We start from the raw sequence: 23,686 nt of genomic DNA, 5'->3' as shown, positions 1-23,686 counted from the left end.
ACCTGAATGTGGCCAATACAAACTCGTTTTTTTTGTCACTGTCCGACTAATGAATACAGCCCGGAAGTTATCCACATTCCTCACACGTAAAGTAAATGTTTCTCAAGAAAGGATATGAAACAATTAAGTTGGCCACTTTGTTTGCCCACGTATATTGCATTCATTCGGATTTAACTTCCCGAATGATGTTACATACAGAGCAAAGTGTTTGTGAGGCAGATTTCTACAGTCCTACCTGTGAGAAGGTATGCATATACAGTAGTTTAAACCATAAGCGCTGTGTACGGAAGCTGTGATGAACATCTGAACGCTTTCCCTGGCTGCCACTGCTCTTGCTCAACAAAATGTTTGGAGATTTATCACATTTAAAAAAAAAAAGTTGTAGATATACAGTGCCTTATTAAAGTATTCAGACCCCTAGACTTTTTCCACATTTTGTTAGGTTACAGCCTTAATCTAAAATGTATTAAATTGTTTTTTTCCCCCCTTAATCCTTCTACACACAATACCCCAGAATGACAGAGCAAAAACAGTAAAAAATATTATTGCTAATTTATAAAAAAAAAAAAAACGGATTATTTACATAAGTATTCAGACCCTCAGTATTTTTGGGTATGACACTACCTACTTGGCACACATGTATTTGGGGAGTTTCTCCCATTCTTCTCGGCAGATCTTCTCAACCTCTCGGGTTGTACGGGGAGCGTTGCTGCGCAGTTATTTTCAGGTCTCTCCTGAGATGTTTGATCGGGTTCAAGTCCGGGTCTAAGTTCCTGAGCGTTCTGGAGCAGGTTTTTTTAAAATCAAGGATCACTCTGTACTTTGCTCTGTTCATCTTCACCTCAATCCTGACTAGTCTCCCGGTCCCTGCCGCTGAAAAAACATCCCCACAACATGATGCTGCCACCACCATGCTTCACCGTAGGGATGTTACCAGGTTTCCTCCAGACTTGATGCTTGCCATTCAGTCCAAAGAGTTCAATTTTGGATTCATCAGACCAGAGAATCTTCTTTCTCATTGTCTGAGAGTCTTAGGTGCTTTTTGGCAAACTCCAAACGGGCTGTCATGTGACTTACTGAGGAGTGGCTTCCGTCTGGCCAACCTACCATAAAGGTCTGATTTTGTGGAGTGCTGCATAAATGTTTGTCCTTCTGGAAGGTTCTTCCATCTCCACAGAGGAACTCTGGAGCTCTGTCAGTGACAATCGGGTTCTTGGTCATCTCCCTGAGCAAGGCCCTTCTCCCCCGATTGCTCAGTTTGGCCGGGCGGCCAGCTCTAGGAAGAATCTTAGTGGTTCCAAACTTCTTCCATTTAAGAATGATGGAGGCCACTGTGTTCTCGGGGACCTTCAATGCTGCAGAATTGTTTTGGTACCCTTCCCCAGATCTGTGCCTTGACACAATCCTGTCTCAGAGCTCTACAGAGAATTCTTTAAATGGCTTTGTTTTTGCTCTGACATGCACTGTCAACTGTGGGACCTTTATATAGACAGGTGTGTGCCTTTCCAAATCATGTCCAATCAAATTAAAAAAGGTAACGAAAGTTAATTGCAGTTTGTAAATGTTTCTACTAGTCACTGATAACTGTAAAGCTAATGTTACTTTATTACCTTTTAGCTATTTTACACAGCATTTTATGTCATATAGCTAGCTATGTTTTCCAGAGCGCTTTTCAATTGGTATTTCTCCCCGTTTTCAGTCACAGGTGGGGACTGGACTAGGTGTGAGAGGTACAGGAGGTGGACTCATGAGTTGTGCTCCAATTTAATAGGGATGCATTATTTGTGACCTATTTACAAATTAGAATCATGCAATAGCAGAGCATAAGAGTTGCCACAGCAATGTTACACTGAATGAATTAGTTACGTTTTTTGTTATTGTTATTAAATGCTATATCCCAGTTGTATTAGTTATATTCTAATGAATATTTATGAATTAAAAACAACTATTAAACCTTTTTCTCCTTTATGTCATTTTAAAGACTACTGGGAATTTAAAATATTGACTTGTACATCGTGGATTGTATGGAGAGAAACCTTTTCTAAAAACATTTATTGAAAAACTTAAGTGTAAAACTGTAGCAATTTATATCCCTTTATAGTTTATCTACAAACCATTTTTTTTCCTTCTATAAACGTTGCTTTTTTTTTTGTGTCAGCAATTAGACATTGTTCATAGTGGGCGGATAGTTGCCCCAACTACCTTTCACCCCATGCCAACGTCAAAACGTCATCAAAAAGCGACCCAATGATAAGCAAACATATTTAGGACTAAATGCGCACTAACATTTTATGTATTTAAAAAAATAAAATAATAATAATCTTCTGATAACAGCTTGTACGTTCGTTTTGATTGATTACTCAACTAAAAGGTGAAAACGAGGGGGAATTGTTTTGTTGAATATTTGTCATAAAACACACTGGGTTGAGAGAAACATACATCTATGTATCCTATTTCTATGCTTTTGTTACGCCCTATTCATTTCAATGGGTACGCCCTTTCGCATCATCCGATCCGACACCACTGCCATGGTTAGCTGCTGCTGCCGTCTCAAGGGCTGCTTCACTCCTGCTTAGCGGCTGGAAACGACGATAGAAATACTGCGTGTGTTTTGTTTTGTTTTGTTGTTGAAGGGACTATTTCATTTTTTTCTGGGAATCATACAAGACCTGGATATAAAACGAAGGTTTTGTTCGTTTGGATCGAGGTGTGTGTGAGGAGCTCGGCTGTCTTCTTGGGTCGGCTTGGGGGAGAAAAGCCACTGCGTATCAAATAGCAGGTAAAACCATCGCTATGCAACCGACAACGTCGTTAGTTGTGTAGCTAGTTATCGGACTTAGTTAAATCGTTTTGTTTACTTACCTAGTTAACGCGACGTAGCTAAGCTGTCATCCCCCCCCCTCCCTAAAAATAATAATAATACTTTTTAAAAAATCACGTCGTTTTGATAGCTAACGTTAGCTGGCTAGCTAGCTGCTATTTGTCAGTTCAACTAGACAATTGGTGAAATAAGCAAACGTTAACATGCTAACGTTTAGTATCTTTAGGTTAACAACTCAATCTTATCCAACGTTACGCTAGTTAGCTAGCTAGCTAACTGTCAAAGAAACTGCAGAATGTTAGCTAGCTAGCTAACTGTCAAAGAAACGGCAGAATGTTAGCTAGCTAGCTAACATCAAAGATGTCGCAAGGCTCTGACAGATGGAAAGGATTAGACTTTTATTTTTTTTAATGTTCACTAACGTTACTTTTGAGAGAAATGGTCATAAGAGAAATACGCAGGGCTGCTTATGATTAATGTCATGTGCAGTAAATCGGTGTGTCATTGTAGGACACTGTTTTTAAAGGCTGGATCATCCACATATTAGTGATAATAGCTAACTAGGCCTAATCCTTATGTTCGGACGTGGGTTTCATCGTGTGCTGCAACCATAATGCGTTTCATTAATCACTGCAATAGGCCGATTCTGCAGTTTCTGAGACAGTTCCCCAAGTGTCCCTACATTGAAAGAGAAATTGCCAGGCTGCCACTCATGCTATGGGAATGCTGTCTGGTTAAGGAGGGCTTGCTGGGGACGGAGTAGTTTAGTAGTACAAGTTATAAATGGAAACCAATAACTGTGGTCCAGGACGTTAGTGCGGCTTGTTAATGTTGAGCATATCTTTTACTAACCCCAGAGCTACTGAAACCACTGCTCCTTGGAAAGTCCATTGACAACGACCGTGCCTCTTTTATACAGACAGGATGAATATGAGATGGCCACGGTATGAGATGGCCACGGTATGTGTGCGTGTCCGCACCCACACACAGCGTGGCTGTCAGTGAGAAAGTAGATAATATGCACCAAGCTTATCTTTATGAAGGTCTAGTTTGTTCTATAGTTAATCAAAACACTAATTTCTGCACAGAACACTGATTTTATGGTTGCTTTCCAAATGGTGTCCTATTCAATGCACTACAGGGCTCTGGTCAAAAGTATTGCACTAAATAGGGCCACACTGGTTGACACTAGTCACTTGTTAGTTGTGGACTGTACTTCCAGACTCCTTACCACCAATGGCTGGAGCAGGCAGGCTGTTGCTAAGATACCTTTGGTGCGAAGGTCCATTCATGAAGACTCAGAGTAGTAATTTATCAACCGTTTGTGAATTTCTTACATAATTCTGGCATACCTGGAGATTGTAGGATTTGCGTGCGCCACATATGGGATTTATCAAACTGTCGTATGCAACGTGTTTATATATGCATGTTTTCATTGATAAATCATGGCCATGTTATTTGTGTACTTGTGAATGAGTGTTACACTCTTGCTTGGTAAACGGCATCCATCCACATTTTATGGTAACAAAAACGCCCTCATTTGCTGTATGATTTGGAAATGTTGAAACTGGGCTATATATATATATATTATATATAGATATAGATATAAAAGCAAATTTGATAACATTTCTGTAAAAGGTGTGGGCGGACTCTTTTGCAGTGACTGTCTACAGCCCACCGCCTATACCGAGTGCCAAACACTGGTCGCGCATTCTGCAAGATTGATCGTCTATTGAAAAAGTGCCATCTACAGCCCAGCCCACAGTTTTATATGCAAAAGACAAATTGTTTAATATTTTATCAATCCAGGATTGTTTCTCGTGCCTTGGTATAGGTTCTGAGATGAAATAGGTTGTCTAGATCCCGACCGATAGGTGATTTTTATACATTTTTTTGTTTATTCTGGTTTTAGTGTGGAAACATTAAACAATGTGTATTATTATAGCTGGAATTAAGAAGGGACTTTCTGAAATAATAATTACACTCGAATCAAAGTTTTAGATTTTCCCAGACCTAAAAAACAAGTAATCCCCTGATGTGGTCTTAGCATTGTTGTGAGCACAGAAAATCTAGTATTTTTTTTTTTTGCTTTAGTAGTGTGAGAACTGTGGTAAAACAGACAAAATGGGGGAAATTCGGAACTTGGAAAAACTAAACCAAAACAGAATTTTTGGGTCAAAAATAGAAATAAGTAAAACGTCTAAACTGATTTTGAAAAGCCCCTAACATTGTTTTTTTTTGCTGTGCATGACTGCACTTTAGAGTGTCGTCCTGCAGCACGGCATTTTGGGGAAAGTGGGAGAGAGGGAGAGAGGTTGTGCCATCCTATAAATGTTTGAGTGAAATATAATGTATCACATTTCAGCAGACTCTTTTATCCAAAGCGACTTAGTCATGAATACATTTCTACGTATGGTTGGTCCTGGGAATCAAACCCAATATCCTGGCTTTGTAATGCTCTACCAAGATGCATGATGGGTTATAAATGCTTTGTGAAGCCTCCATTTTTAGGTGATTTATAAGGCTTTTTATTAAGCGACGCTCGTGTCACCCTTTTTTTATAAAGCACAGGTTTGTCACATTTGACATTGGTGGTTATGTCACATTTTATGAACCCTTTATAAAGCATGACATAAGAGTTATAGATTTGTAACACATTTACATTTACATTTTAGTCATTTAGCAGACACTCTTATCCAGAGTGACTTACAGTAGTAGTGAATGCATACATTTCATACATTTAAAAAAAAAATATATTTTTTTGTACTGGTCCCCCGTGGGAATAGAACCCACAACCCTGGCGTTGCAAACACCACGCTCTACCGACTGAGCCACATTTATGTAGTGTTTATGAAGCCTTTTTAATAAGATGCACGTCATTTAAAGCGAGACCAACTACTTTATTTACTTCAAGTGCTAATGGTAGTAGCCTACAATTTAAGGTAAAACCTTAAAACACAAACCCTTAGGCGAAAACACTGTTTACGCCTATATCATCCTTTTGAGGAACTTTGGTTCAGGTTATGATATGAACAAAGGAATCTAGCCTGAGAGCATATTTCTATCCTGCCCTTTGAAGCAGCACATGTAATGTCCATGGCCTTTTCGTTGCAAAAAATAAATAAAAATAGCAGATATGTTTGCCGGGTTGTGTCCAGTCCGGGGAATGCTTTCACCTCTCTTGGAGGAGGGACGTCACATTGCTCAGCAGCTGAAACCTGGTTCCATCGGAGTGAAAGCTCCTTGGCCATAACAACGCCAGGCTTCAGACCATTACAGCTGTAAAGGAGGAAAGCAGACTAAAATAGACTAGACATTTCTAGCCTGCTTCCCAGCAATAAGTAATTGACCCCCTAAGTCCAAGCAAAATGCTCAAAGACAAAATACCTGAATTGTTGCTTATTCACCCTTGATTATCTCCTTGTGCTGGTGGTGGAGAGCAGGTTTATGCTGAAAGACAAATTCTAGAAAAATAGGTTAAAACATGAATGAATTCATGTCCTATAGCTTGTTGTTGACTGCTACAGCTGTACTAAAATGCCCTGCTGTACACATTGAACCAGCTTCCATACCAACAATGGCAATGCAGACACTACAAGATAACAAGCTAACATTTAGCTTCATAACTACCAGCTGGTCAGATGTAAACTGTGTTCATCTAGCTAGCCAGCTAGTTGAACATACAAAACACCCTTTTTATAATCTATTCTAGGCCTTGGTCTATATCCTAATCTGATTTTTGTGCAGGTCATGTTCTTCACAATACAAAATGTTCATATTCATTTATTCAACATAAAAAATATTATTTAAAAACTTCCCTTTTTTTTATTTTTTTTGTGGCTCATTTGTAGAACATTGTTTTGTTTGTAATAATACAGCGCATTTGGAAAGTATTCAGACCCCTTTTCCACATTTTGTTACGTTAGACTTATTCTAAAATGGATGACTATTTTTATTATTTTTTATTTTTTAAATCCTCAATATACACACAGTACCCCATAATAACAAACCGAAAACAGGTTTTTACAAAAGTTTGCAACTGTATGTAAATACGTTTTATTTTAGTTTTTATTTGTAAAAAGTATTCAGACCCTTTGCTATGAGACTTGGAACTTGAGCTCAGGTGCATCTTGTTTCCATTGATCATCCTTGAGCTGTTTCTACAACTTGATTGAATGAATGTGAACATTTGTATTCCGGGATGTAGCAATACTCCATATGTTGGAACATTTATAAGGAGTCTAATGACGCCAAGATGTTGTCTGTATCACTTTACAGATCAAATGTTCTTATAGGAGACATGTTTGTTATTTAACTAGACAAGTCAGTTAAGAACAAATTCTTATTTTTCAATGACGTCCTACCAAAAGGCCTCCTGCGGGGCCGGGGGCCTGGATAAAAAATATACAATTATAGGACAAAACACACAGCACGACAAGAGACAACATAACATTTACATAAAGAGAGACCGAAGATGACAAAAACAGCATTGCAGCAACGCAACAGGACAACATGGCAGCAGCACAAAACATGGTACAAACATTATTGGCCACAGACAACAACACAATGGGCAAGAAGGTAGAGACAACAATACATCACGCAAAGCAGCCACAACTGTCAGTAAGAGTGTCCATGATTGAGTCTTTTGAATGAAGAGATTGAGATTGAACTGTCCATTTTGAGTGTTTGTTGCAGCTCGTTCCAGTCGCTAGCTGCAGCGAACTGAAAAGAGGAGCGACCCAGGGATGTGTGTAGGTCCAAAAGGGGCCACTTTCAAATGTGAAACATTCATCCTTCCAATTAAGTTTCTATGTGAGAATTGCCAGAAGAATCTGAGATACCCAAAATATTTTTTGGCCTACACTGGCATGAAATCACCCAGTCATCTCCCAGTAGAAGAGCAGACAGCCCATTGACCCATCTAGCAGACAGTGATTCGAACCAGGGCTTAACCTGTGAAGTTCTGCCTCTGTGCACTATTTATTTAACCAGGTAAATTGACTGAGAACACCTCGTTTACAGAAACAACCCGGGAAATAGTTACAAGGGAAAGGATGTATGAATGAGCCAATTGTAATCTGGGGATGATTAGGTGGCCATGATGGTATGATTGGGATTTTAGTTTATTTTACAATAAGCACCACGAGACCTTTAGTGACCACAGTGAGTCAGGGCACCCATTTTACATCCCATCTGGAAGACAACACCCTACACAGGGCAATGTCCCCAATCACTGCCCTGGGGAATTGGGATATATCTTTTTTTTTTTTTTTAGACCAGAGGAAAGAGGTGCCTCCTACTGGCCCTCCAACACCACTTCCAGCAGCATCTGGTCTCCCATCCAGGGATGGACCAGGACCAACCCTGCTTAGCTTCAGAGGCTAGCCAGTAGTGGGATGCTGGGTGGTATGCTGCTGGCCTTCTCTAGAGTTGAACCAAGGCTGAGCCTGTGATGTTCAGCCTCATTATCCTGCCTCCATGCATCTTCTCTAGAGTTGAACTAAGGCTGAGCCTGTGATGTTCAGCCTCATTATCCTGCCTCCATGCACCTTCTCTAGAGTTGAACTAAGGCTGAGCATGTGATGTTCAGCCTCATTATCCTGCCTCCATGCATCTTCTCTAGAGTTGAACTAAGGCTGAGCCTGTGATGTTCAGCCTCATTATCCTGCCTCCATGCATCTTCTCTAGAGTTGAACTAAGGCTGAGCCTGTGATGTTCAGCCTCATTATCCTGCCTCCATGCACCTTCACAGGCTCAGCCTTAGTTCAACTCTAGAGGAGGTGCATGGAGGCAGGATAATGAGGCTGAACATCACAGGCTCAGCCTCTAGGTTCAACTGGCTGAGACGGATGTTCAGCCTCATTATCCTGCCTCCATGCATCTTCTCTAGAGTTGAACTAAGGCTGAGCCTGTGATGTTCAGCCTCATTATCCTGCCTCCATGCATCTTCTCTAGAGTTGAACTAAGGCTGAGCCTGTGATGTTCAGCCTCGTTGCGCCTTCTGTTTGTTTTGTATTGTGTGACTGTCTGGGGGAACCGTGGTGTCCTAGCAACCGGCTGCGTCGGGGGGATAGATGACGGCAGCCCAGTTACAGTGGACCTACCCAGCCTACAGTACAGAAACAGTGTGTATAGTGTGTGTGGGAGGGGCCTACCCAGCCTACAGTACAGAAACAGTGTGTATAGTGTGGACCTACCCAGCCTACAGTACAGAAACAGTGTGTGAGTGGTGTGTGTGCGCGCGAGCGCGTGAGCGAGTGAGCGAGAGAGAGCGAGTGTGTGGGGGATAGTGTGTGTGACCTACCCAGCCTACAGTACAGAAACAGTGTGTATAGTGTGTGTCCCGCCTACGTACGCGTGTGTTGTGCGCGTACCCAGCCTACAGTACAGAAACAGTGTGTATAGTGTGTGTACCTACCCAGCCTACAGTACAGAAACAGTGTGTATAGTGTGTGTGTGGATAGTGTGTGTGGACCTACCCAGCCTACAGTACAGAAACAGTGTGTATAGTGTGTGTACCTACCCAGCCTACAGTACAGAAACAGTGTGTATAGTGTGTGTACCTACCCAGCCTACAGTACAGAAACAGTGTGTATAGTGTGTGTACCTACCCAGCCTACAGTACAGAAACAGTGTGTATAGTGTGTGTGGGGGGGGAGGGGCCTACCCAGCCTACAGTACAGAAACAGTGTGTATAGTGTGTGTACCCAGCCTACAGTACAGAAACAGTGTGTATAGTGTGTGTACCCAGCCTACAGTACAGAAACAGTGTGTATAGTGTGTGTACCTACCCAGCCTACAGTACAGAAACAGTGTGTATAGTGTGTGTACCTACCCAGCCTACAGTACAGAAACAGTGTGTATAGTGTGTGTACCTACCCAGCCTACAGTACAGAAACAGTGTGTATAGTGTGTGTGTACCCAGCCTACAGTACAGAAACTGTGTGTATAGTGTGTGTACCTACCCAGCCTACAGTACAGAAACAGTGTGTATAGTGTGTGCCTACCCAGCCTACAGTACAGAAACAGTGGTGTGTGTGTGTGTGTGTGTGTGTGTGTATAGTGTGTGTGTGCCTACCCAGCCTACAGTACAGAAACAGTGTGTATAGTGTGTACCTACCCAGCCTACAGTACAGAAACAGTGTGTATAGTGTGTGTGTACCTACCCAGCCTACAGTACAGAAACAGTGTGTATAGTGTGTGTACCTACCCAGCCTACAGTACAGAAACAGTGTGTATAGTGTGTGTACCTACCCAGCCTACAGTACAGAAACAGTGTGTATAGTGTGTGTACCTACCCAGCCTACAGTACAGAAACAGTGTGTATAGTGTGTGTACCTACCCAGCCTACAGTACAGAAACAGTGTGTATAGTGTGTGTGTGTGTGTGTGTGTATAGTGTGTGTGTACCTACCCAGCCTACAGTACAGAAACAGTGTGTATAGTGTGTGTACCTACCCAGCCTACAGTACAGAAACAGTGTGTATAGTGTGTACCTACCCAGCCTACAGTACAGAAACAGTGTGTATAGTGTGTGTGTATAGTGTGTGTACCTACCCAGCCTACAGTACAGAAACAGTGTGTATAGTGTGTAGCCTACCCAGCCTACAGTACAGAAACAGTGTGTATAGTGTGTGTACCCAGCCTACAGTACAGAAACAGTGTGTATAGTCTGTACCTACCCAGCCTACAGTACAGAAACAGTGTGTATAGTGGGGGGGCTGTGGGGACCTACCCAGCCTACAGTACAGAAACAGTGTGTATAGTGTGTGTACCCCCAGCCTACAGTACAGAAACAGTGTGTATAGTGTGTGTGAGGGGCCCCCAGCCTACAGTACAGAAACAGTGTGTATAGTGTGTGTGACCCAGCCTACAGTACAGAAACAGTGTGTATAGTCTGTACCTGGACCTGTATTCATGAAGCCTCTCATTTGGGCCTAATCTGATTCATTTTGATCTAAATTACAAAACTGATCTGAGATCAGCACTCCTTATACACTGACTGGTCCAGGTCTAGTAGAGAGATACACACTGACTGGTCCAGGTCCAGTAGAGAGATACACACTGACTGGTCCAGGTCTAGTAGAGAGATACACACTGACTGGTCCAGGTCTAGTAGAGAGATACACACTGACTGGTCCAGGTCCAGTAGAGAGAGACTCACTGACTGGTCCAGGTCTAGTAGAGAGATACACACTGACTGGTCCAGGTCTAGTAGAGAGATACACACTGACTGGTCCAGGTCTAGTAGAGAGATACACACTGACTGGTCCAGGTCTAGTAGAGAGATACACACTGACTGGTCCAGGTCCAGTAGAGAGATACACACTGACTGGTCCAGGTCCAGTAGAGAGATACACACTGACTGGTCCAGGTCCAGTAGAGAGATACACACTGACTGGTCCAGGTCCAGTAGAGAGATACACACTGACTGGTCCAGGTCCAGTAGAGAGATACACACTGACTGGTCCAGGTCCAGTAGAGAGATACACACTGACTGGTCCAGGTCCAGTAGAGAGATACACACTGACTGGTCCAGGTCCAGTAGAGAGATACACACTGACTGGTCCAGGTCCAGTAGAGAGATACACACTGACTGGTCCAGGTCTAGTAGAGAGATACACACTGACTGGTCCAGGTCTAGTAGAGAGATACACACTGACTGGTCCAGGTCCAGTAGAGAGATACACACTGACTGGTCCAGGTCCAGTAGAGAGATACACACTGACTGGTCCAGGTCCAGTAGAGAGATACACACTGACTGGTCCAGGTCCAGTAGAGAGATACACACTGACTGGTCCAGGTCCAGTAGAGAGAGACTCACTGACTGGTCCAGGTCCAATAGAGAGAGACTCACTGACTGGGGCCAGGTCCAGGCCCAGTAGGGTGACTGTGTTTAGTTGAGGTATAGTAAGTAGTCAGGGTGTAACAACAGTATTCGTACAGAACCATTCGGTATAGGGGGGGGGGGGGCTCCGGTTCGGTCCGCCAACCTGAGTGAATACATAAAACACACAGAAGGAATAGGCCTAAATGCAATGCCTGAGCTGCATTGTATGTCTGTCTGAGTAAATCTGAGCACCCTGCTCTCATAGACCTAGACGGAACATAGTTAAACGTAAATTCTGTGACACTCAAATTACTATGATATGGTTATATAAGACAATTAAAAAAAACACATTTAAGCTGGTTGGTCGGGGTGGATGAGTGGGCGTGTTGATTTGGAACCGGTCTCCCTGGTCTGACCGCGATGTCGACTCTAAAACTAAAATGTCTTCAATAAAACCCGTGTATTTTTGGTCTTTATTAGGATCCCCATTAGCCGGTGGAAAAGCATCAGCTACTCTTCCTGGGGTCCACACCAAACATGATAGTTTTTATCTGCTTTCCCAATGAAAACTAGTTTGATAATTCAAATATTTATTTTCTGGAAAAGAGAGATGTTTTCTGGACGATGCATGCACTATGCTGCCTTGTTGACAACATGACTGAGCGTCACAGGTTACTGTTCGTTTTGAGAAGGGCGCTCCTCCTTCCCCACGTCGTCGGGCCATAGCCCAATATACCCCGGGTCAAATGAATCAAACCATCCCCCCCCCCCCCCCCCCCTCAGTGACAGCCCGGGAGATGAGAAGTACCGCACTACAGACAGAGCCGATTTGATGAGTTACACAAGTGCCCATATTTTACTCTTTGCAAGAAGACATTATAGCGTAGGCCTAAACCGTGTCTGAACCATGTCCACACCCCATACTGCACTTCATCCTAATTTTTTAATCCTTAATCGTTTCACGATGAGTAAAAAAAATCATGAAAACCAACACTTAGGATTTTCCTTAAATAAACAACAATTAACAACAAAAAACTTGTTGGAATTTCATTTTCCCGCCGAATCCGAACCGTGACACCAGAACCACAACACTTAGCGAAGCCTTGTCACGCTCGTCGTAGGAACTGGAAGCATACTCGGACCAACGTGCAGCGCGATCTGGGTTCCACATCTTTTATTAGTGAAACGCACACAACAATAAACGGCAAACGAAACGTGAAGTCATGGAGTACTCACAGGCAACTACACAGAAACAAGATCCCACAAAACACAGTGGGGAAATGGCTGCCTAAATATGATCCCCAATCAGAGACCACGATAAACAGCTGCCTCTGATTGGGAACCATACCAGGCCAACATAGAAATAAATAACCTAGACAAGAACAACCCCCCCCCCCCAGTCACACCCCGACCTAACCAAAATGGAGAATAAAAAGGCTCTCTATGGACAGGGCGTGACAGTACCCCCCCCCCCCCCCCCCCCCCCCCCCAAAACAAATTCGGGCTGTCTTTGTGGCCGCAAACCCCGGCGTTGTCGCTGGCCTCCCTTCTCTCCTTGCGTCTGCTTCCACGGCAGGCTTTCGTGTCCTGCCAAGATTTCCTCCCAAGTCCAGGATATTTTCGGGGTCGGTGTGGGGGGTACGGGGTCGGTGTGGGGGGTACGGGGTCGGTGTGGGGGGTACGGGGTCGGTGTGGGGGGGTACGGGGTCGGTGTGGGGGGGTCGGTGTGGGGGGTACGGGGTCGGTGTGGGGGGCGTCGGTGTGGGGGGTACGGGGTCGGTGTGGGGGGTGGGGGTCGGTGTGGGGGGTACGGGGTCGGTGTGGGGGGTCGGTGTGGGGGGTACGGGGTCAGTGTGGGGGGTACGGGGTCGATACTGTAGTAAATGTTCAGGTCCCGTGTGGCTCAGTTGGTAGAGCATGGTATTTGCAACGCCAGGGTTGTGGGTTCGATTCCCACGGGGGACCAGTACGGGGGGGAAAAAAATGTATGAAATGTATGCATTCACTAATGTAAGTCCCTCTGGATAAGAGCGTCTGCTAAATGACTATAATGTAAAATGTAAATGTAGGTCTGGAAGTTGGACAGTTGGCACATACTGCTGTTCTATAGTGTTTTCTCTATGACTTAGACACCATTTTAAATTCTTTTACTGTTTTGTGTGAAGGTTACCACACACTGAGCCCTGAGCTATGCGTTCAGTACACTCTGTGACTAGAGTTGACAGCCATCCATTTGATGAGTCAAAGTGCAGACAGAAGGTTTGTTTGTTCAAAGAAGTCCCTCCTTCCCTCTCTCTCCTTTACAGATTCTGCATATTAGATTATATGAAATATGTTGACGGGAATCTGGGAACATCCTAACCTGTCCCAAATGGGACCCTATTTCCTACATAATGCACTACTTTATGCCAGAACCTTATGGGCCCTAGTGCACTATGTAGGGAATAGGGTACCATTTGGAAACATCCTCGACTGAGAATGACGCGCGTCAGTTCTGATAAGCGTGTGTAAGTATGCTTGTTTTTCCTTCTCGTGGGTCATTGATTTATTAGGAAAGTATGCTGTTGCTAGCATTCAGACCCATCTACAGGTCTGAACTTGCTTAGTTAAGCTGTTGTATAGTTCAGGAGGAGGATCTAGGCTGGAAGACGGGTCAAACTCAAGACTGGCCCGTTCAGTATGGCCCGCGGATGGTTTGAGTTCCTTCAAAATTATTAAAATTTAAATCTGAACTGTGTAGAAATGATAATGACCCTACATCTATAGTCTGTTCACTCTGTCCAGCTAACAGTCATCTATAGTCTGTTCACTCTGTCCAGCTAACAGTCATCTATAGTCTGTTCACTCTGTCCAGAGCTTGTTTTTGAGGGGTGGATCTCAGCATGCTTTGCAACTGTTAATTTAAAAATGTTGGGTAATTCAGTACACACGTTATTTATTATCCAGAGCGACTTCAATTAGTTCATTCAACAAAGGGGTAGTGAAACAACCACACACGTAAAAAGTAACAAATAAAAATGTTTCTGTAACCGTTACTGATAATGTTGTTGTAGTTAAAACGGTCTGTTGGTTGCTCGACATTACTGAGCGCACTGCCAGTTTTCAAACTGGGCGAGGGGGGAAAAAAATGCTCAGACATGAGCAAGAGAGGGATGAGCATGATGCTCCCTTACTGAAATCTCAATGAAATCAATGTTAGGGTTACATGCTGGCCACACCGCTCACATCGCAAAATACATTTACACATACATGTTATTTAGTCATTGTACCCGCAATACTCGCATTCGTCAACGAGCGTCTTTCGTAGCCAGGAGCTAAAATACAACTTGGTTCTATTTGTGATGCTTGATGCGCTGCAAGTCCCACCACTCTCATCTCCTCATTGGTTTATAGGAGCATATACCCACGTGCCATCTCCTCATTGGTTTTTAGGAGCATATACCCACGTGCCATCTCCTCATTGGTTTATAGGAGCATATACCCACGTGCCATCTCCTCATTGGTTTATAGGAGCATATACCCACGTGCCATCTCCTCATTGGTTTATAGGAGCATATACCCACGTGGGTGATTTGAAAGATGAACTGAGGTCCACACTCCAGTCCAGTTGGTGGTGGTAATGCACCTTAAAGTTGGTTACCAACTGACATATAAAGTACAAAGAAGAAGAAGCCTGAAGGAAGGAGGAGAGATTACTAGAAATTGACTTGGGTTACCCTTTTATCTGTGGATTAATTGTCGGAGTAGAGGACCTTGTGCATTTCAGGTAAAATAACAATCTAATGTTTATATCCCAGGACAAATTAGCTAGCAATGTTAACTTTGTTTAAAGTTGAAATGGATTCAACTTTGAATAGTAGGTTATACTGATAAATGGTTAAGTTGACTTAACCATCTTTTATTAGTCAAAAGTAAATTTGCTATAAGTTAGGATATCTTGAAATCTAAAGTTGATAAAGAGTTTTTTTTGGAAAAAGGCCATGCAATTTTGACTTTTGAGAAGATTTGAAAATAGGACACTGCCCCTTTTAAGACAAATGTGCCAAAAGAGCTATGGACACTGTTACAGTAGGCTAGCTAAGCTGAATCAACTGTAGCCACCATATTGGTAGTATGTTCGTTATTAAAGGTTTACTTTTGTAAATCACTTTGCCTAAAATAAATAAGCTCAGTGTGTAGATGTGTTTTTACTAACCCCCAGCGGCCATTGTTAATGTCTGACCCTGCACACAAAATAAAATAAATGTGCCCAGATAACAATAGGCTGTGGATATCGACTCATCATTACCACATTATATGGGACATTAAATTCATGCTCTCTCCCTTGGTGTAGAAATTCGACTGCAACACGCACAGCAAGACTGTCAAACCAGCAGTTTTTTTCCTGTTATCGCTCACTTTGTGACTGACGGGCGCCTGTCCTGTCGATAGATGGCTAGAAGATGCATATCGTTCATTCTAGCGGGAAGAGGGCTCGGCGGACCTTTTTTTTCTGAGTAGCAAATTTTAAAAGCAGCCTAATTGATTTAAGTGGAAAAAGTACCCGTCTGAAAATGACTAACTGTATAGCAGACAGCTGGCGTTAGCGGAAAACACTGACTGTCTGGAAATAATAAGTTAAAACAACAAATAGTTAGTTACAGTGCTGAATGTTATCCTGGTTGCCCTGACCTGAGAGAGAGGGTTTGTTTATCTAGGTTGATAGAATGGCCACCCCACACCCTGACCTGAGAGAGAGAGGGTTTATTTCTCTAGGTTGATAGAATGGCCACCCCACACCCTGACCTGAGAGAGAGAGGGTTTATTTCTCTAGGTTGTTAGAATGGCCACCCCACACCCTGACCTGAGAGAGAGGGTTTATTTCTCTAGGTTGATAGAATGGCCACCCCACACCCTGACCTGAGAGAGAGGGTTTATTTCTCTAGGTTGATAGAATGGCCACCCCACACCCTGACCTGAGAGAGAGAGGGTTTATTTCTCTAGGTTGATAGAATGGCCACCCCACACCCTGACCTGAGAGAGAGAGGGTTTATTTCTCTAGGTTGATAGAATGGCCACCCCACACCCTGACCTGAGAGAGAGGGTTTATTTCTCTAGGTTGATAGAATGGCCACCCCACACCCTGACCTGAGAGAGAGAGGGTTTATTTCTCTAGGTTGATAGAATGGCCACCCCACACCCTGACCTGAGAGAGAGAGGGTTTATTTCTCTAGGTTGTTAGAATGGCCACCCCACACCCTGACCTGAGAGAGAGGGTTTGTTTATCTAGGTTGATAGAATGGCCACCCCACACCCTGACCTGAGAGAGAGGGTTTATTTATCTAGGTTGATAGAATGGCCACCCCACACCCTGACCTGAGAGAGAGAGGGTTTATTTATCTAGGTTGTTAGAATGGCCACCCCACACCCTGACCTGAGAGAGAGAGGGTTTATTTCTCTAGGTTGATAGAATGGCCACCCCACACCCTGACCTGAGAGAGAGAGGGTTTATTTCTCTAGGTTGATAGAATGGCCACCCCACACCCTGACCTGAGAGAGAGGGTTTATTTCTCTAGGTTGATAGAATGGCCACCCCACACCCTGACCTGAGAGAGAGGGTTTATTTCTCTAGGTTGATAGAATGGCCACCCCACACCCTGACCTGAGAGAGAGAGGGTTTATTTCTCTAGGTTGATAGAATGGCCACCCCACACCCTGACCTGAGAGAGAGGGTTTGTTTATCTAGGTTGATAGAATGGCCACCCCACACCCTGACCTGAGAGAGAGGGTTTATTTCTCTAGGTTGATAGAATGGCCACCCCACACCCTGACCTGAGAGAGAGGGTTTATTTCTCTAGGTTGATAGAATGGCCACCCCACACCCTGACCTGAGAGAGAGAGGGTTTATTTATCTAGGTTGTTAGAATGGCCACCCCACACCCTGACCTGAGAGAGAGAGGGTTTATTTCTCTAGGTTGATAGAATGGCCACCCCACACCCTGACCTGAGAGAGAGAGGGTTTGTTTATCTAGGTTGTTAGAATGGCCACCCCACACCCTGACCTGAGAGAGAGAGGGTTTATTTCTCTAGGTTGTTAGAATGGCCACCCCACACCCTGACCTGAGAGAGAGAGGGTTTGTTTATCTAGGTTGATAGAATGGCCACCCCACACCCTGACCTGAGAGAGAGGGTTTATTTCTCTAGGTTGTTAGGTCAGGGTGTGGGGTGGCCATTCTATGTTTTGTATTTCTTTGTGTTGGGCCGAGTATGGTTCCTAACCAGAGGCAGCTGTCTATCGTTGTCTCTGATTAGGAACCATACTTAGTCAGCCTTTTTTCCACCTGTGTTTGTGGGATCTTATTTTTGTATTTCTTTGTGTTGGGCCGAGTATGGTTCCTAACCAGACGCAGCTGTCTATCGTTGTCTCTGATTAGGAACCATACTTAGTCAGCCTTTTTTCCACCTGTGTTTGTGGGATCTTATTTTTGCTTTGTGTGCCTACAGAACGTGACGGTGGTATTTTCTTTGTTCATTACTTTTTATCGTGTTCTGAGTAAATAAATCACAAGATGAACATATTCCACGCTGCACCTTGGTCGACTCCTTTTGACTAACGTTACATTGGACTGGCTAGAGCAGCCTTTTCTAGTCACAGACCATGTTAATGGTGGAAATAAATATACTGTGCATTTGGAAAGTATTCAGACCCCTTCCCCTTTTTTCACATTTTGTTACGTTAGACTTATTCTAAAAGTTATTTAAATTATTATCTGTCCCTATATAGATATATCTCAGCAAAGAAAGAAACGTCATCTCACTGTCAACTGCGTTTTATTTTCAGCAAACTTAACATGTGTAAATATTTGTATGAACATAAGATTCAACAACTGAGACATAAACTGAACAAGTTCCACAGACATGTGACTAACAGAAATGGAATAATGTGTCCCTGAACAAAGGGGGGGTCAAAATCAAAAGTAACAGTCAGTATCTGGTGTGGCCACCAGCTGCATTAAGTACCGCAGTGGATCTCCTCATCATGGACTGCACCAGATTTGCCAGTTCTTGCTGTGAGATGTTACCCCACTCTTCCACCAAGGCACCTGCAAGTTCCCAGACATTTCTGGGGGAAATGGCCCTCACCCTCCGATCCAACAGGTCCCAGACGTGCTCAATGGGATTGAGATCCGGGCTCTTCGCTGGCCATGGCAGAACACTGATATTCCTGTCTTTCAGGAAATCACGCACAGAACGAGCAGTATGGCTGGAGGCATTGTCATGCTGAAGGATCATGTCAGGATGAGCCTGCAGGAAGGGTACCGCATGAGGGAGGAGGATGTCTTCCCTGTAACGCACAGCGTTGAGATTGCCTGCAATGACATCAAGCTCAGTCCGATGATGCTGTGACACACCGCCCCAGACCATGACGGACCCTCCACCTCCAAATCGATCCCCCTCCAGAGTACAGGCCTCGGTGTAACGCTCATTCCTTCAACGATAAAAGCGATTCCGACCATCGCCCCTGGTGAGACAAAACCGCGACTCGTCAGTGAAGAGCACTTTTTGCCAGTCCTGTCTGGTCCAGCGACGGTGGGTTTGTGCCCATAGGCGACATTGTTGCCGGTGATGTCTGGTGAGGACCTGCCTTACAACAGGCCTACAAGCCCTCAGTCCAGCCTCTCTCAGCCTATTGCAGACAGTCTGAGCACTGATGGAGGGATTGTGCGTTCCTGGTGTAACTCGGGCAGTTGTTGTTGCCATCCTGTACCTGTCCCGCAGGTGTGATGTTCGGATGTACCGATTCTGTGCAGGTGTTGTTACACGTGGTCTGCCGCTGCGAGGACGATCAGCTGTCCGTCCTGTCTCCCTGTAGCGCTGTCTTAGGCGTCTCACAGTACGGACATTGCAATTTATTGCCCTGGCCACACCTGCAGTTCTCCTGTCTCCTTGCAGCATGCCTAAGGCACGTTCACGCAGATGAGCAGGGACCCTGGGCATCTTTCTTTTGGTGTTTTTCAGAGTCAGTAGAAAGGCCTCTTTAGTGTCCTAAGTTTTCATAACTGTGACCTTAATTGCCTACCGTCTGTAAGCTGTTAGTGTCTTAACGTCTGTTCCACAGGTGCATGTTCATTAATTGTTTATGGTTCATTGAACAAGCATGGGAAACAGTGTTTAAACCCTTTTCAATGAAAATCTGTGAAGATATTTGGATTTTTACTAATTATCTTTGAAAGACACGTTCCCGAAAAAGCGATGTTTCTTTTTTGCTGAGTGTGTTTTATTTATATATGTGTATATATATATTTTTTGTTTTATTATTTATAAATAAATATATATATATATATATATATATATATATATATATATATATATATATATATAGTGGCAAAGAAGGGGGTCGAGTGATAAATGGCAGATATGTGAGGGCAGAACTAATAAACGGGCTCTGCCCGATCACTAAAATGGCCACCCCGATCAGAACTACATATCACAAAATGGCTGACTGCCAAAACTACAATTCCCAGAAGCAAGGGGAACCCTCAGAAGGTGGAGCCGACCCACAGATAAAAGGTCAAGAAAAACCAGGAAGAGAGAGAGAGAGAGGGCGGGAAGGATCTATGAACCATAGAGAAAGAGACAATCAACATTGGCTGGATTTACCGTGTACGAGCTGGACTGTTTTGGACTTACCTGTTGGCGTTTAGACCTGGACCTACCGAGAACCAGATTTGTGTACCGAACCCTGCTATCCTTGACCTTACCTGCGGCCTGGGTGGACCAGGACAGCGAAACAAACACACAGGTACTGTCATGTTCGAAAGAACTTTCATTCTGGGCTGACTTTGGTGACAGATTCCCACTTAATTTGTGACAAACGCTCCTAACTTTGAAGAGGTTTGCCACTATATATATATATATATATATATATATATATATATATATATATATATATATAAATAAATGGTAACATGTAAAGTGTTTGTTTAATGAGCTGAAATAAAAAAATCCCTGATATTTTAAATACGCACAAAAAGCTTTTCTCTCAAATTTTGCACACCCATTTGTTTAATTCCTTGTTAATAAGCATTTCTCCTTTGCCAAGATAGTCCATCCACCTGACAGGTGTGGCATATCAAGAAGCTGGTTAAACAGCATAATTGTTCTACAGGTGCGCCTTGTGCTGGGGACAAAAGGCCACTCTCTAAAATGTGCAGTTTTGTTATAACACAATACCACAGATGTGTCAAGTTTTGAGGGAGCATGCAATTGGCATGCTTACTGCAGGAATGTCCACCAGAGCTGTTGCCTGAGAATGTAATGTTAATTTCTCTACCATAAGCCGCCTCCAGTTTGACGGTACGTCCATCCGGCCTCACAAACGCAGACTACGTGGCCGGGTTGCTGATGTCAACGTTGTGAACAGAGTGCCCCATGGTGGAGGTGGGGTTATGGTATTGGGTTAGGCATAAGCTACAGACAACGAACACAATTACATTTTATCGATGGCAATTTGAATGCACAGAGATACCGTGATGAGATCCTGAGGCCCCGTTGTCGTGCCGTTCATCCTCCTCCATCACCTCATGTTTCAGCATCATAATGCACGGCCCCATGTCACAAGGATCTGGACACAATTCCTGGAAGCTGAAAACATCCCAGTTCTTCCAATGGCCTGCATACTCACCAGACATGTCACCCATTGAGCATGTTTGGGATGCTCTGGATCGACGTGTAAAACAGTGTGTTCTAGTTCCAATATCCTTACCAGACATGTCACATGATTTCATATGCTTGGATCCCAGAAAAACACTGAATTTCTAATTTGTGTCCCCGGCATAAAACGTTGAACAACCCCTGGGTTTGGTGTAGGTGATAGTTGTGGTAATGCCCCCAGCAGTGGTTTGGCTTGGAAGCTATTCTCAGACGAGGCTTAGCGGCTATTCTCAGACTAGGTTAATGGGCCAAGAGGCGTTTGGCAGACTAGGCTAATGGGCCAAGAGGCGTTTGGCAGACTAGGTTAATGGGCCAAGAGGCGTTTGGCAGACTAGGTTAGTGGGCCAAGAGGCGTTTGGCAGACTAGGCTAAGAGGCTAACAAGCAATCTGATGTGTGTACTGCTATTCTCAGACGAGGCTTAGCGGCTATTCTCAGACTAGGTTAATGGGCGAAGATGCTATTCTCAGACTAGGTTAATGGGCCAAGAGGCGTTTGGCAGACTAGGCTAATGGGCCAAGAGGCGTTTGGCAGACTAGGCTAATGGGCCAAGAGGCGTTTGGCAGACTAGGTTAGTGGGCCAAGAGGCGTTTGGCAGACTAGGCTAAGAGGCTAACAAGCAATCTGATGTGTGTACTGCAAAAAACTGTTCTTTTCCTCTGCCTCTTTGCCCTTCGACCTACTAACACCAACATTACGCCACACACACACACACACACACACACACACACATTACCCCACACACACACACACACCACACACACACACACACACACTACCCACACACATTACCCACACACATTACCCCCCCACACACACATTACCAGCGCTGTTCTGCTCATCTGTCCCAACACTAACCCATTAATACTCCTCCTGGAATGCTGTGACATCACGCTGACAGAGAAAACGGAGAGAGTGGCCGAGAGTTGAGATAGTTGAAAGGTCAAGGAATGGACAGAGGACAGAGGGAGGCCGCTAGAGAACAATAGATTAATAGAGGGTATAGATACCACAGTCTCAACCCAGAGAGGAGACAAGACACCAGTCTGAACCCAGAGAGGGAGACAAGACACCAGTCTGAACCCAGAGAGGGAGACAAGACACCAGTCTGAACCCAGAGAGGGAGACAAGACACCAGTCTGAACCCAGAGAGGGAGACAAGACACCAGTCTGAACCCAGAGAGGGAGACAAGACACCAGTCTGAACCCAGAGAGGAGACAAGACACCAGTCTGAACCCAGAGAGGGAGACAAGACACCAGTCTGAACCCAGAGAGGGAGACAAGACACCAGTCTGAACCCAGAGAGGGAGACAAGACACCAGTCTGAACCCAGAGAGGAGACAAGACACCAGTCTGAACCCAGAGAGGGAGACAAGACACCAGTCTGAACCCAGAGAGGGAGACAAGACACCAGTCTGAACCCAGAGAGGGAGACAAGACACCAGTCTGAACCCAGAGAGGGAGACAAGACACCAGTCTGAACCCAGAGAGGGAGACAAGACACCAGTCTGAACCCAGAGAGGGAGACAAGACACCAGTCTGAACCCAGAGAGGGAGACAAGACACCAGTCTGAACCCAGAGAGGGAGACAAGACACCAGTCTGAACCCAGAGAGGGAGACAAGACACCAGTCTGAACCCAGAGAGGGAGACAAGACACCAGTCTGAACCCAGAGAGGGAGACAAGACACCAGTCTGAACCCAGAGAGGAGACAAGACACCAGTCTGAACCCAGAGAGGGAGACAAGACACCAGTCTGAACCCAGAGAGGGAGACAAGACACCAGTCTGAACCCAGAGAGGGAGACAAGACACCAGTCTGAACCCAGAGAGGGAGACAAGACACCAGTCTGAACCCAGAGAGGGAGACAAGACACCAGTCTGAACCCAGAGAGGGAGACAAGACACCAGTCTGAACCCAGAGAGGGAGACAAGACACCAGTCTGAACCCAGAGAGGGAGACAAGACACCAGTCTGAACCCAGAGAGGGAGACAAGACACCAGTCTGAACCCAGAGAGGGAGACAAGACACCAGTCTGAACCCAGAGAGGGAGACAAGACACCAGTCTGAACCCAGAGAGGGAGACAAGACACCAGTCTGAACCCAGAGAGGGAGACAAGACACCAGTCTGAACCCAGAGAGGGAGACAAGACACCAGTCTGAACCCAGAGAGGAGACAAGACACCAGTCTGAACCCAGAGAGGGAGACAAGACACCAGTCTGAACCCAGAGAGGGAGACAAGACACCAGTCTGAACCCAGAGAGGGAGACAAGACACCAGTCTGAACCCAGAGAGGGAGACAAGACACCAGTCTGAACCCAGAGAGGGAGACAAGACACCAGT

General features: G+C 44.5%; 1 protein-coding gene across 2 annotated transcripts in view; it reads left to right on the top strand.

Moving 5' to 3' along the window:
* Positions 1 to 2,502: 2,502 nt before the first annotated feature.
* The window catches only part of LOC106589956 (mechanosensitive cation channel TMEM63B), a 129,658-nt gene continuing 108,474 nt past the window's right edge, over positions 2,503 to 23,686 (top strand). For both annotated transcript variants that reach the window (XM_082970598.1, XM_082970597.1), the window contains exon 1: positions 2,503 to 2,779. The gene's annotated coding sequence lies outside the window, so the exon portion shown is untranslated. The remainder of the gene's footprint in view (positions 2,780 to 23,686) is intronic.

The sequence above is a fragment of the Salmo salar genome, chromosome 28, assembly GCF_965601325.2.
Source record: "Salmo salar chromosome 28, fSalSal1, whole genome shotgun sequence".
NCBI lineage: Eukaryota > Metazoa > Chordata > Actinopteri > Salmoniformes > Salmonidae > Salmo > Salmo salar.
This window is presented reverse-complemented; position numbering and strand designations above follow the sequence as displayed.